We start from the raw sequence: 12,906 nt of genomic DNA on the forward strand, positions 1-12,906 counted from the left end.
CTAGTTCAAGCCCAGGGAAAGTAGTGTCATTTGCTGTGAGCCAGCACCAATGGTTTCCTGAATTGCCCATTTTATTGGTGGGGAATTTCCCATTTTCTGCCCAGGAGCAATGGCTGCAGTGGGCTGTGCTGTCTCCATCTTCCTCCGTCTCACAGGAGGTGGATGCTGCTGTGGCGCAGCCTGGCTGCCTGCAAACCTTGTGCCTCAGTGCTGCTGGGTGGGTTTTTTTGGCAGGCCAGGGTGGCTGTGACTTGCTCTGGGGAGGAGCATGGGTCTGGAAATCAGTCTGGATGTGCCTGGTGCTGCCTGCTGCCCCCAGTGTGGGCTGAGCCCTGCAGGTGGGCACACCTGGGCAGCTCAGCCTCACCCAGCTCACATTCTCCTGTTTCCAGACCAATGCTCCTTGGAGCCATCCAGGGGTTGTTTCCCTAAGGAACAGCAATGCCAATGTGTTGCAGGGACCCAGCATGGTCTAATCCTGGACAAACCAGAGCACAGCAGGCCTTGCTAATTAAATATCCACTAATTAAATGCTAATATTATTATTACTTTTTTTTTATATCACATTTTCTTGTGCCATTTAAGACACTTGGCATAAAGACAGCTCAGCCCAGAGACCCACATCCCTCCCAGCCTCCAAACACACCAGCATGTCCCTAGGGATTAGAGGGGTAACAGAGAGCCTGAGTAAGTCCCCCTGGGATCATAGTGGATCCCACAGCCCCTTCCCCTCGGCTGGGGGTAAAAAGGGCTCATTTTGGGGTGCTGAGGTCTGTTCTGCAGCAGAGCACTGCTGTCTGAGGCATCCATCAAAATGCAGGCACCCCCTTGGGAATGGCTCTATTTCATCCCTGGACCTGTTTATGGAATTATCTAGGACAGATGAATGGTGATTTTTGTTCCAGCAGACACGCTGCACCCTGGGAACCTTGCAGGAGATAAATCACTGACCCAGTAATTGTATTTCTCCACCTTCCTTCCTCCTTGGCTTTGAATAAATGGGTTTAAACTGGTCCCAGCTCTCTGAAGAGGTGGTGCTGAGAGATGGGAAGAAAGGAGAGGGAAAGGGAAGTGTCTGGAAAGTCCTGAGGGTCTCATCACCATGAACCCAGGTACCTCCTTCCTCTGCAAGGAATCACATTTGTTCATGCTCTTCCCTCCCTCCCAGTTCCAAGACAGACCACAAGCACGAGGACCTGCTGGGGCTGGGGAGGTGGGACTGGAGAAAACCCCTCAGCAGCTCTTGCTGCACTTCTGTAGATTTTTACTTTATTTGGTTTCACCAGGTCTGATTTTATTGAGTATTTCTGCCTTTTGTGTGGCCCAGTACAGGGTGTAGTCCATTTGGGAGGAGGCTTGATCCATACACATATCTCCATGTATAAAAGAAGGGAATTGGGAGACTCAGGGTACATCAGTGAGAGAAAAGAGGGGGATTTGATTTATACACCCACACTGGGGCACCAGGAGTAGGATTTTAGGATCTTTTCAATAAAGGATTTGAGGTTTCTAAAAGACAAACAACCCCAGTGCCCTTTCAAGATCAGCCCCTGAAATAATAACCATTTTCGAAAGCGCTCCTCTAAAAGGAAATAAAATTAAAAAAAAAAAAAAAGAAAAATCCATGCATTGATGCATCTTATATGGCAGTCAATGAACAGGAGCATCAGTCTTCAGGGTGGGTCTCTGCTCCCTCTTCCTCCACATGACAGAAATGATTCCAGTCCTTCTCCTCTAGCAGGCAGGCAGCGTTCCTGGCTGAGGAGCAGATGCAGCTCTGGCAGGCATTCAGAAAAACACCAAGTGAGCAAGTTTTTCTGCTGCCTCTCACATCCTCACCGTTCCTGGGAGTGGGACGTAATCAGCCTCCGTTTGTTTCCACGGCTCCAGCTCCAGGAGAGATGGGAACATGAGCTGCAGCAAACTGCTGGGAGCAGCCAGGAATATGGGGATGGGAAAGGTGCAATTCCTACTTTCTGTCCCCTTGAGCTTTCCCCATTAAGCAGTTAATAACTGAGACACCCCAAACCGAGCCTGGCAGGTGCTAAGTGCCAAAGGTGCCTCTTTGATGTCAAAAAATGAGCTCATCCTGCTTCTCTGGCTGATTTACTTCCCCAGCTAAAACAGATCATCCTTCCTGGCTTCCCATCAGCTGGAGAAGGGAAAGCAAGATGCCTGTGCCTTCATACTACACCCCAACCAGTCAGGGAATATTGGCAAGGTTGTTGGGCACCAACTCTGTTCCCACAAAACACAGCGTGGGATGTGAGGGATCAAAAAGTAGATTTCTTGCATGGAATGGGAAAAAAACACCAACATCTGAACTAGTGATGGGGAAATGCTTGAAGAAAGACCTTGCATTTTTTATTTTTAGGTGATTTATGCAGCTCCCCTGGTAGCTGTGCAGTGATGGAGAGTGTTGGTGTGAGGGTCATGGCTTTGAGCCCCACGTTGGGCACCAACTGCAACGATTCCCTGTGCCTCCCCTCTGGCTCCTAGGCTAGCTCAGCACCAGGAGAAAGCTTGGAATCCTGCAGGAATGAGATAAAATATCAAAAGAGGCTCTTCCTCCTGAGGTGATCCAAGTTTTATTCCTGAAGGGTCCAGGGAAAAAGAGGGCAAACATGGGGAACACGGGGAATTTTAAACCTAGAGTGAGGGGTGGAGAACCCCTGGATCACAGCCAGTCAGGGCAAAAGGGGGAGAGGGGAAGGGTTAAACCATACAAGGGACCATGGGAGAATCACAGGAGCAACCATTTCAGTGCAAAATATAAACCAAAGCAGTGAAATACAACAAGACCCAAATATTGCAGGGCAGGATAGGGAGGGTCCCTCCACTCTCACCTTTGCTGTTCACACCCTGCTCCCTCTCCCTAGGTGCTGCTGGGGTCTGGCTCTTTGGGATAACACTCCACCCCATCCCCATGAGGCCAAGGACAGCAGAGGGTGTTTGCTCATCCTCCCACCTTGGCCATGCAACCTGCCCAGCACAGCTGCCCTGGCACGCCGGGAGCGACTTGTTGGCAAAAAATCACAGCCAATTTCCTCATCTCCAAGTGATTTATCTGCAGAGAGAAAAGCTAAGCTCAGTTTTGGCATCCTGCTTTTTATTCTCCTTGGTGTTCCAGCCAGGAGAGCTGGGGCCTGAGGAGTTCAGTGTGTGTAGCTGAGGTCAGACCACAAACCAGGGCTCCTTCAGGCAGATGGAGCTGACTTATCTGCTGCCTGATGCTTCCTTATTTTTAGTGCATGTGCTGGAGTTCCTCATTACTCACTAAGAGTTTATCTGGGACTCCCTGTCCCCAGGGATGGTCCCGGCTGGGTGTTGTGCAGGATGCTGGAGCAGTGGATGTGACTTTCTTCATCCCACACTCACCTGCAAGCAGGCAGACACAAAGGAAGGACGTGGAGTTTCCTTTGCTGGGATTGTGGGTTTGGGGCAGCATGGTGCAGACTGAGTCAGTGGGGGCTTTGCACCTCTCTCCATGCATCCTGGAGCTGCAGTGAGGCAGGAGATGCCCCACAAGCCCATGTGAGCAGAATTTTTATCTCAAACATTGCACAAAGGTTATTCATTTCACCCACCCTTGTCTTTAGGCCAGTGGCTTTTGAAAAAATCCATTTTTGGGACAAGGACTGCCCACTCCCATGCACTCACACCCAAACCAGCAGCACTAGTAGCTCCTAAAACTGTGATGCTCCAAGCAGAGCTCCAGCACAGCCTCTGCATGGGAACACAGCTAATTTTAGCTCCTCAGAACGTGCACTGTGGTTGAGATCAGCTGCAGCCAAAGAGATCCTGCTGGAAGGGGGCTTGCTTGCTTATTATGCTCCAATATTCATCATCCTGAAGCCCAGCTAAGAGTGTGTGTGCCCTCAGGGACATCCTCTGCTCTCAGGAAGGTGGACATGAGGGTGTCCTGACCAGCCAGTTTTATGCAGAGTGAAAGCCAACATTAGCTGGGCTGAATCAGCATCACTGGGGCTTTATTCTCCAGGTCCACACCCTGGAGCACCCTGGACACAGATCAGGGTGAGCAGAGGGGTTGCCTTGCTCCCTGCAGGAGCAGGGAGGTTTCCTTGCAGGGCCAGCAGGGTGGATCTGGCAGGAGGACGTGGGGCTGGACTTTGGCCAGCCACAGGAAGGTGTTTACTGCTGCCACAATAACGGCAGCTCCAGGGCTGGCAGCTCCCCAGTGTGCCAGGCTGGGGGGAAACAGGGACCTCAAGGCCCCTGAACTGCCTCCTTTCAGGGTTTAGGGCTGTCTCCCTGGGCCTGTTCCCCCCCAGAGAAGAAGATTTCAGTACACTCCACTGGGGAAGTGTTTTCTGTTTGTCTGGAAGTGCTGGCACTGATGGGTGATGCTCCTCCACTTTATCCAGGGTTGCTGTGACCCACAGGACTGCAGCCCTTAAAGCTGTAACTTGATTCTGCAGCCCTATAAATACGACCAGACCACCCTATAAATACGGCCAGTGCAAAACAGTAACAGTAACTGCAGAAACAGTCATCTAATCTAGTTAAATATAAAGGACTGTAATCCAGCAGATTAGCTGAGCGTGGATGGGGAGCCACAGGGACCTCAGGAGGAGTCTGTGCCCAGTGCTCCATGCTCAGCAGGCAAGGAGGAATGCCAGGCAGCCCTGCACTGACGTGCAAACACCCTGAGGATGGGCAGCTCTGCAGTGGTGAAGGTGGAATTTGGCCATGGAGCAGTTCAGTTCCTAGAGAGGACCACGAGGAATCTGCCACAGGATTTTTGGGGTCAGCTCCCATGCAGGGGCTCAGAGGCTGCTCCTGGTGGTCAATGGGGACTGATCTCTCTCTGAAGCCACTGTGTCCTGTCCTGGCACCAGCCAAAGGTTTTTGGCTGCCTGGGAGCTGCACAAAATGCTCAGCTGGTGCCTCCCTGGCACAATCCACACATCCCTTGGGTTCCACACTGGGAAACTCTTTCTTCCCTCTATACCATCTGCTTAAGCAGTGACCAGGTGACACCAGGAGGGCAAAAAAGGGGTTGCAAACAGAGGTTTCAAACCCTCTGCAGCCCAGAGGAGCTGGAGACTCACCTGGAGATTGTCACTGTGCCCTGGTGTTGTCGGGCTCCCCCATCTCCCCCAGGCCCATGGGCACAACTGGGAACAAATGGGGACCAGGGTGACTCAGGAGCTTTCCCTGACCTACCTGCAGGGGAGGGGAACAGCAGGGCACAGACATTTCTCATCTGCAGCACAAACCACATTTTTCCTTTTTTGATACTGTAGGAAGCTCCATTTGGCAGAAAATATTACAGCACGTTGCTCAGCTGGCTCTGCAGGACGTGGAAAACAAGCAGGAGGGATGGGAGCAGCAGGGAGGAGAGGGCAGAGCAGAGGAAAACCTCACCTCAGGCAGCAGAGTGCCAGGGCTGGGGGGAAACTGACAGCATGCCATTTTCCACAGTCATCCTTGCAGCCCTGGAAACAGAAGCTGGAAGTGCTGCTGGAAGAGAAGATGTACCATAAATTTTAACTGTAAGGCAACCCCAAAGAGGCAATAAATATGCCTGCATGCACATCCCCATGCCAACCTTCACACCTCTTCCCATTCTGACACCCAGAGGTGGCGTCTGACCTCTGGGACCTGTCCTGCCCCATTGCAGAGGCCCCACCTGAGTCCTGTCCAGCATGTCATTCCCTCCTGTTAATTTTACTGCCCTGTTTAATCCTCTGCCCTGTCTGAGTGTCCAGGGCAGAGGGTGGCAGACAGGAGGGCATGGGAATCCCTGGGCTGATGGCAGAGATTTACAGCTGCTGCTGGAGTTGGTCTGAGCTCAGGAGGGTGGCTGGAAGGGCAGCTCAGTGAAGTGCAAAGGAATGGGCAGCATGAGATACCGAAGCTGGAAATTATTCAGCCCACCACTGAATAATTTCCTCCTGACTAGGCATGGCCTGCAGGCTCTAAATCCTCCTTCCAAAGGATTTAATAAATCCCCTGCTTTCCCCATCCTCCCAAAACAGACACTCCTGTGTGCAAGGTGGGTCCATAGCCCACAGTGAATGGGTGGGAGCTCTTCCCAGTGTTATCCCTGTCCATCACACCATCAGGCACACATCCCAATGTCCTGGGAAGGTCCCTGCAGCATGCCAAGGGGATGGAGAAAGGGAGAGCCACTTCTCTGCCTTCTGAGTCACTTTGCAGGAGGACAGGCAGGAAGATGAGGAGATGGTGTGATGAAGCCACAGAGGATGCCACACATACATCTGATCCCATCTTGCTTCCAGCTCCTGGAGCAAATGGCCTGGCATGCACCAGCAGGATCTCTCTCTGCTGCTCAGCTTCTCCCAAATCTGCTTAGCCCATCCATTAGACTCAATATTATGGCTGTGGCCAACAGCTTCAGTGGGGCAGAGCCCACATCCTTATCCCAGCCTTTTATTTTTTTCTGCCTGCATTGGAAAGGAAAAGATTTGAGTAGCTCTATTCCCCATGTGCACTAAACAGGGGTTCTGAGCAATGCCATGGATTCATGGTGGGCTCAGTGATGCACCTTAAAAGCCTGAGCAAACTGGAGGCCATTTGGGGCACTACCAGCAGCAGGCAGGGCTTAACAGGCAGTGCTGCTTCTGCTGCTCACTCCTTGTTTTATGCCTTGAACAGATTTCAAAGCTTTTGGCACCAAAAAAAGCGACAAAGACCCGGCCCTGGAAGAAGGCTGAAGCTAGAAACACAGATGCCTCTCTTTTCTGGGGGATGGCTGGGAAGAGAGGCCAAGGAAATGAGGGTGTATTTCATGTTGTCTTTGCTATTTGGTGTGATGCCAGAGTATTCAGCACTGAGGGAGGAGGGGGAGATTATCTTTGCTCCAAAGAAAACTTAGTCTTTCTTCCAGGGAAGTCTCCTCTGAGATTTGAAAAGTGAAAGGAAGGTCACCCTGATGCTCTGGGCTGATCCTTGCCCTGCTCAGATCACTGGCAGGGATGGGAATTTCCACAGGGCCATGCCTCAGCCAACACCCTCCTGAAGGTGTTCTCCCTCCCATAGCCCTGGTGCAAGCTGGCTGCCCCCCTTACCCACTCCCTGCTTGCCCTTTCCCATCATCTTGGCCTCAAAAGGCTGAGCTGGAGCTCTACCTTGATTGCCTCCTGCACCACGAGGACCCTCATCCTACTGCAAAACCCACCTGTATCCCCAGCCTGGACAGGAAAAACACACCTTGAGACCTTTTTAAGAAACAGCACCTCTTTACTGGCACAAGTCCTGCCAGCACTGCCTGTCCCATCCCTGTGTAGGGAAGAGGCTGTGGTGCTGAGCTAGTCCCTCACCCCTGGGAGCTGTAATTCCTGGAGTTTCCCCCAGGCAGCTGTTGCAGGAGAGCTGCCCCATGCCCCTGGGGCTGGCTCTGTTCATCTCCACAGTTTGTGCAAGAATCCCTGGGCTGAGCCTCTCCCTGGGCACAGGGACACGCTGCCCTTGCCACTGTCTCAGCCACCCCCTGATGACTGGCACGACTCAGCTGGCATTCCCAGGACATCTGCAGCCCCACACAAGCTCTGACCCTGCAGTTTTCCCAACACAGGACTCAGCCTGACCCCTCTCCAGGCCACCAGCTTACCTTTAGGATGCCTATCCTATCTTCCCTTATCCTATCTTCCCTTATCCTATCTTCCCTTATTCTATCTTCCCTTGTCCTATCTTCTCTTCACAACATCCCAAAAAAACAGGGGAATGTGGAACTCCTCTAAAGGTGTCTGCAAAGTGTTGGGATGTAAGGACAATCCCCCCTGGCTAGCACCATTGCTGGCAGAAGTTTCCCTGCAAGGCATAAGCTGCATGGTGAGCTGGCCTCCTGCTTTCAACCCTTTGCAACAAGGCCACTGCATTCAAGTCCTCAGCTTACTGAGATGGATTTCTTTGCTTTAAGCCACGACACAACTTCCCTCCTGAGCCTTCAGCAGGATGCAGATTAGAAGAGCAGAGAACCATAGAATCCTTTAGGTAGGAAAAGACCTTTAAGATTAAGTCCAGTGCCATGTCTGCATATTTTTAAATAACCCCAGGGATGATGAGTCCTGCACTTCCCTGGGCAGCCTTTTCACTGGTATCAATGCCATGGACACAGCAGAGCTCCTACAAGAGCAGCTATGACCTGGCCTCCACCACTCACTGGGCACTGCTGAATTTCAGCACAGCTTTGCATCTCAGCAGGAAACATGTGGCACATTATGCTGCCTGCACCACCAATCTTGGGTCCAAACACCCACCCTTTATGTCAGGGATGGGCACTGGATATCTCTGATGCCTCCATGCTCTAGGTGTGGCTGAGGTGGTGCCCCTGGACCAGGCCAGGAAAGACCAAAATGTGTTTTTTTATTCTGCTCCCAGTCACCATCAGCTCATGCCCTGTGGCTGCAAAAATCCCTGGTGCAGGGGGGAGGCACAGGGACTGGCAAGGCACCCCGTGAAATCCAGCATGATGAGTGTTTCCATCCCTGCAGCTTGCCGTGGAGCTCTGGAGGGCAGCAGGCAGTCCCCATCGCTCACTCCCAGTGCCTCAGGAGCACGGGAATCACATCAATCCTGCTCCAGCCCCTGCTCCAAAAACACAGCAGCTGCTGCAAGCAGGCAGAGATGAGGAAAAGCAGCAAAGCAAAAAGGAGGGGGGAAAACAAACCCCTTGGAGCCGGCAGGAAAGCCTGGAAAGATGTGGCTGGACCCAGAGAGAACAAAACCCTGCTTCTCGTTTCTCCTACATCCCACCCCTAAAATACCTGAAGTACCTAAAATACCTAAATGCCTAAAATACCTCTAAAGATCAGATACTGCTCTGCCCGTGCTTAGGAACAAGGCTCCCTTGAGCAGCGATGAAACCCCATCCTATGTTTTTGAGGCTATTCTGCTTTGCTGGGGAAGGACTGGAGCTGCCTCCAAGCTGCAACCCACGCCTCCCCTCCGGCCCCGAGCTGGAAAACAAAAACTGCGCTGCTGGGCTGTGGAGGAAGAAGGGGAGAAGGCAAACACGCATCTCCGCGTGTTGGCAGCGCTGGGATTGGCCGGGGATGGAGGTGGGAGAAGGAGCCCGGCTCGGTGTTACTGGGCAGACTTGGAGATTTTTTTGGGGGGGATGGATGGAGGGAGGGGGCGCGGGCACACGCCGGGAGGGGAGCGCGCACAGGGCTGGTTTTGTGGGGCCGGATTCCAGCTCGCCTCCGCCGGGACGCGGCGTCAGCTGCTCCCCGTCTCATGCTGCTATTCGGGCGACAGCGATAGGGGACACGGGGGAAGGGGGGCTCGGGGTCGGTGCCCGGCTGAATGTCCCCTTTGTGCCGCCAGGGAGGGAGCAGGAAGCGCTGGCATCGCCTTGGCACCTCCCCGGCATCCTGCCAGCGAGGGGACCCCGCGAAAGGGGCGAGGGCTGGGAGCCCCAGGGGGTGTTTGCGAGGGGAAGGGAGACTTTAAAAAAAAAAAAAAAAAAAGAAAGAAAAAGAACAAGGTCTGGAAGTAGAAAGTGTTACCGTGCAGAAAGGGGATTGAAAGGAAAGGGAAAAGCACAGCCAACCTCTTTGTCTGCTACGCTCGGGCGGTAAAAATGGCGTTTTTCTACGGGGACAGTAAAAAAAACAACCCTACCACTTGCCCCCAAATGCTAATTTCATCCCAGGTGGCTGGCCCAGCACAGGGCTGAACTGATCCCAGCAGGATGTTTCGCCCTGTCCTGAAGTCTCCCTGAGCATTCCCTGCAGCCTCCCCTGTGCTTTACCGCTGGGGATCTCCCCGTTTTCCAGCCCCTGCCACCCAAAGCGCCCCCTCTCCCTCCCTGCCCGCGGGATGGGTGCTGGGCAGGGTCATCCTGGGCACCTACACCTGTCCTGGCCATGTGCAGGTGTAGCCTGGGTTCACCTGAGCAAGGTTCTCAATCACCAGCAGCAGCAGCTGAGAAATGCCAGAATTGCTCAGCGCTCCCCTGCAGCTTCAAAATTGAACCTGGAACAGGAGACAGAAACTGCAGCAGCAGAAAACGATTTTTTATTTTCCTTCTTTTCCTAAAACACGTGAATTCAAATTGATTTCTTTAAGCCAGAGCCCAAGAGAAAATTAAGCCCCCTTCCCAGAAGGCTGTGCCAGATGCTCTCTCCATCATCCTGCAGGAATGTCTGGGGTACCTCTGGAAAAAGTCTGAAGGAAAGGTGCAGGAGTCCAAGGTGGAGGGGATGGGGTGGGAGGAAAACCTCCCAAATTACCACAACAAGCTTAGAAAAAATAAAAAGGGATTTTGGATTAACATTTTGAACATCATCTTCAGGACCCTGGTGCTTTGTCAAGGGAAAACATGGGTTGGTAGGACCCTCATGCTGGACTTCAGGTGACAAGTTATGGTGCTAACACCCATTAGGTTCTTTATATTTCTTAATTTTGTCTTCTCATTAGTGTGCAAATCAGAAAGTTCATCACCCTGTCGTGAGCAGATGAAATATAAATAGGATCATGAAAGTAGGACTTGCTCCATGGAAAAGCCACCCTGGTTCCAGTTTCCTGGGGCTCCCTGTGTGATGTTTGCATTAATTGATTGCGTTAATTGATACACTTTGTCATGGGGAGGAGCTGACACTCACTGGTTAAAGGGAGCACCTGTGGTTACACTTATGGGATGTACAAACCAGCAGCCTGTGGTTTGTCCAGAGCTTAGTGTGCCACAACTTCCAGTCAGGGGGTGCCACCCTCCAAGGTCTTTGCTTAATCTGTGCCACCACCACAAACAGGCTGCAGGTCCACCTTGGCCATCATGAGAGAAGACAGAGCAGGTGGCAGCAGCTTGGGAGATGCAGCCCTTGGCACCTCTGAAAGCCAAGCAAAGCCCAAGCCAAAAGGATTTGGAGAGCCATGCTCATTAGAGAAGGAATTGAGGTGTTTTTCCCGTGTGGATGTGAGCATCTATTCATGGTTCCTCATTAGGGCTCAAACAACCTGTGGACCTATCCCAACTATGGGCTGGCAGTGTCTGTGCTCCTATCAGCTTGGAACTGTCCATTGGGCAGGCCACTTGAGGGGAAGGAAAAAAATTCAACCCCCATGCAATTATAAAGCAGGCCCTTCCTTGTGCTCAGTCTCAGCTCAGTGGATGCTCTCCTGGGGTGACCCAAGTCACTGACCTGGCCCTTCCGCCCTCTCCCATTCACTCCACAGGATGGCCAAAGCCAATCCCAAGGGATTTTAATTAAAAGGCCTTTCCACCCACAATGGTGGGCATTTATCTGTTAATTGCAGAGCAGACAGCCTCTCATTGAAGCAGGGACTGGCCAGTTGGCCAGTGTAGCCTTTCCAAGTCAAGAGTTGGGAACATTAGTGCCGAGCACAAGAAGGGTCTTTCATGGCAAGGACGCGTACGAAACGAGGTGGATGGTCATCGTCATCATCATTAGGAGGCAAAAAAATGGGAAGAACATTTTCTTCTGATGGGTAAGGGTGGAAACTGGGCTCAGAGCACATCTCTGCCATGTTGAAAAAAAATCAAAATGGAAGAGGGACACATCTGACCCTCACAACGAATTCACTCATGGCACAACCAGGACAGTTGGTTTCCTTTGTACTCTCTCCACTCTTTCCATTTCCTAGGGAAGGATGATCAGGTTTGTATCTGCTGTTTCACTGGAGGAAGTATTGGAAGCTTTTGCCATGAGGATCTTAAGTTAAACAGAGAGGCCTTGTCACCCTGAATTATATAAGGATGCATCTCCCTTTTTCATGACAGTGTTGAGTCAGTGGCTCCCAGGCACTGTGAGATCCACAGACAGCCAGAAGCCCTTCTCTTCATCTCCACACAGTGCATAGTCCTATCTTATCATGTGCTGTTGCTCCTCCAGCTCAAAGATGTTGTGTTCTATAGTGCTGCTCTTCATATCATTCTTGTTGGTCCTTCATTTCAGGTCACACACTTCTCTCTTTTTAACACCCAATACTTCCAGTGCTCGTTCACACAGCTTAACATTGCTCTTCTGCTTTTTGGGTCATTCACAGAAATATGAAATAGAGCAGGTCCTGAAGCTGATGTTGGGATGGCTTCAGGGGAAATTTTGCCTGGCAGTTCCCCCTGCAACTCCAGCCATGGCCACCTGATATTCAGCCAACCCAGACCCACCTTCATCCTGCTCTCCAACCACACACAGGACATTTCACACTTTAAAACCCTTTGGAGATCTTGCAGTCTTCCCTGAAGGAGAACAATTTGGCTCCTTCAGTGCAGTTCAAGCATCCACAGCAAGGACAGGAATCCTCTGCAGCAGAGGATGGGATTTGGTGGGGATGCTGGAGATGTCAAAGCCAGATTGGATGGGGCACTGAGGAAGCTGCTCTAGTGGGAGGGGTATGGAATTTCTGCCCAGAAAGAACCCAAGTTTTGGGGCTGTTTGCTGCTGCAGCACTCAACTCTTACAGCATGGAGAAATCCCATACCACCCATGCCAGGAAAGAGCATGACATCCTTCCCAATAACAGCCCACCTGGGCGGGACACCACCCAGCTGCCAAACCCACCTTCCTCAGCCCATCCACACATTAGGCTGATTATAATTACCTGCCAGCCTAATTGCACCCTTTTCCTAGGAGAAAGGGAGATGCTGAGCATGGCTGGGAAGCTACTAGTAATTAGAGGGATATTTTTTATAGTGCCTCAAATCAAGAGTGCAGAGCCGAGCATGCAAAAAGCCGTGGTGTGTATCTAAAGCACCCTGCTCGAGCTCCTCACAACTAAACAGTAGCAGCACAATCCACTTGGCAGACAGGAAAACCCCAGCTCTGCCTTCATGGTCTGGGTGACAGGATTTAAAGGATGTTGTGTTGGTTTGCTTGCTCAGAGTTTAAGCCTGGCTTTGCTGGGTAGCACAGGAAAATGAAATGCTTTTTAGCAAAAGCACTAGAAAATTCACCT

The 12,906-nt window shown here is 51.7% G+C and overlaps 2 long non-coding RNA genes across 2 annotated transcripts; one reads left to right on the forward strand and one right to left on the reverse strand.

Moving 5' to 3' along the window:
- Positions 1–2,609: 2,609 nt before the first annotated feature.
- LOC306805717 lies at positions 2,610–5,477 on the reverse strand. Its single transcript, XR_013775276.1, has 3 exons — positions 5,389–5,477; positions 5,073–5,187; positions 2,610–4,441 (listed from the first exon to the last, which is right to left on the reverse strand). It is a non-coding gene; the product is annotated as an uncharacterized lncRNA (long non-coding RNA).
- Positions 5,478–8,794: 3,317 nt separating this feature from the next.
- Positions 8,795–10,248, forward strand: LOC306805950. Its single transcript, XR_013775343.1, has 2 exons — positions 8,795–9,047; positions 9,644–10,248. It is a non-coding gene; the product is annotated as an uncharacterized lncRNA (long non-coding RNA).
- Positions 10,249–12,906: the final 2,658 nt, after the last annotated feature.

The sequence above is a fragment of the Erithacus rubecula genome (genome assembly GCF_903797595.1).
Source record: "Erithacus rubecula genome assembly, chromosome: 10".
Lineage (NCBI taxonomy): Eukaryota > Metazoa > Chordata > Aves > Passeriformes > Muscicapidae > Erithacus > Erithacus rubecula.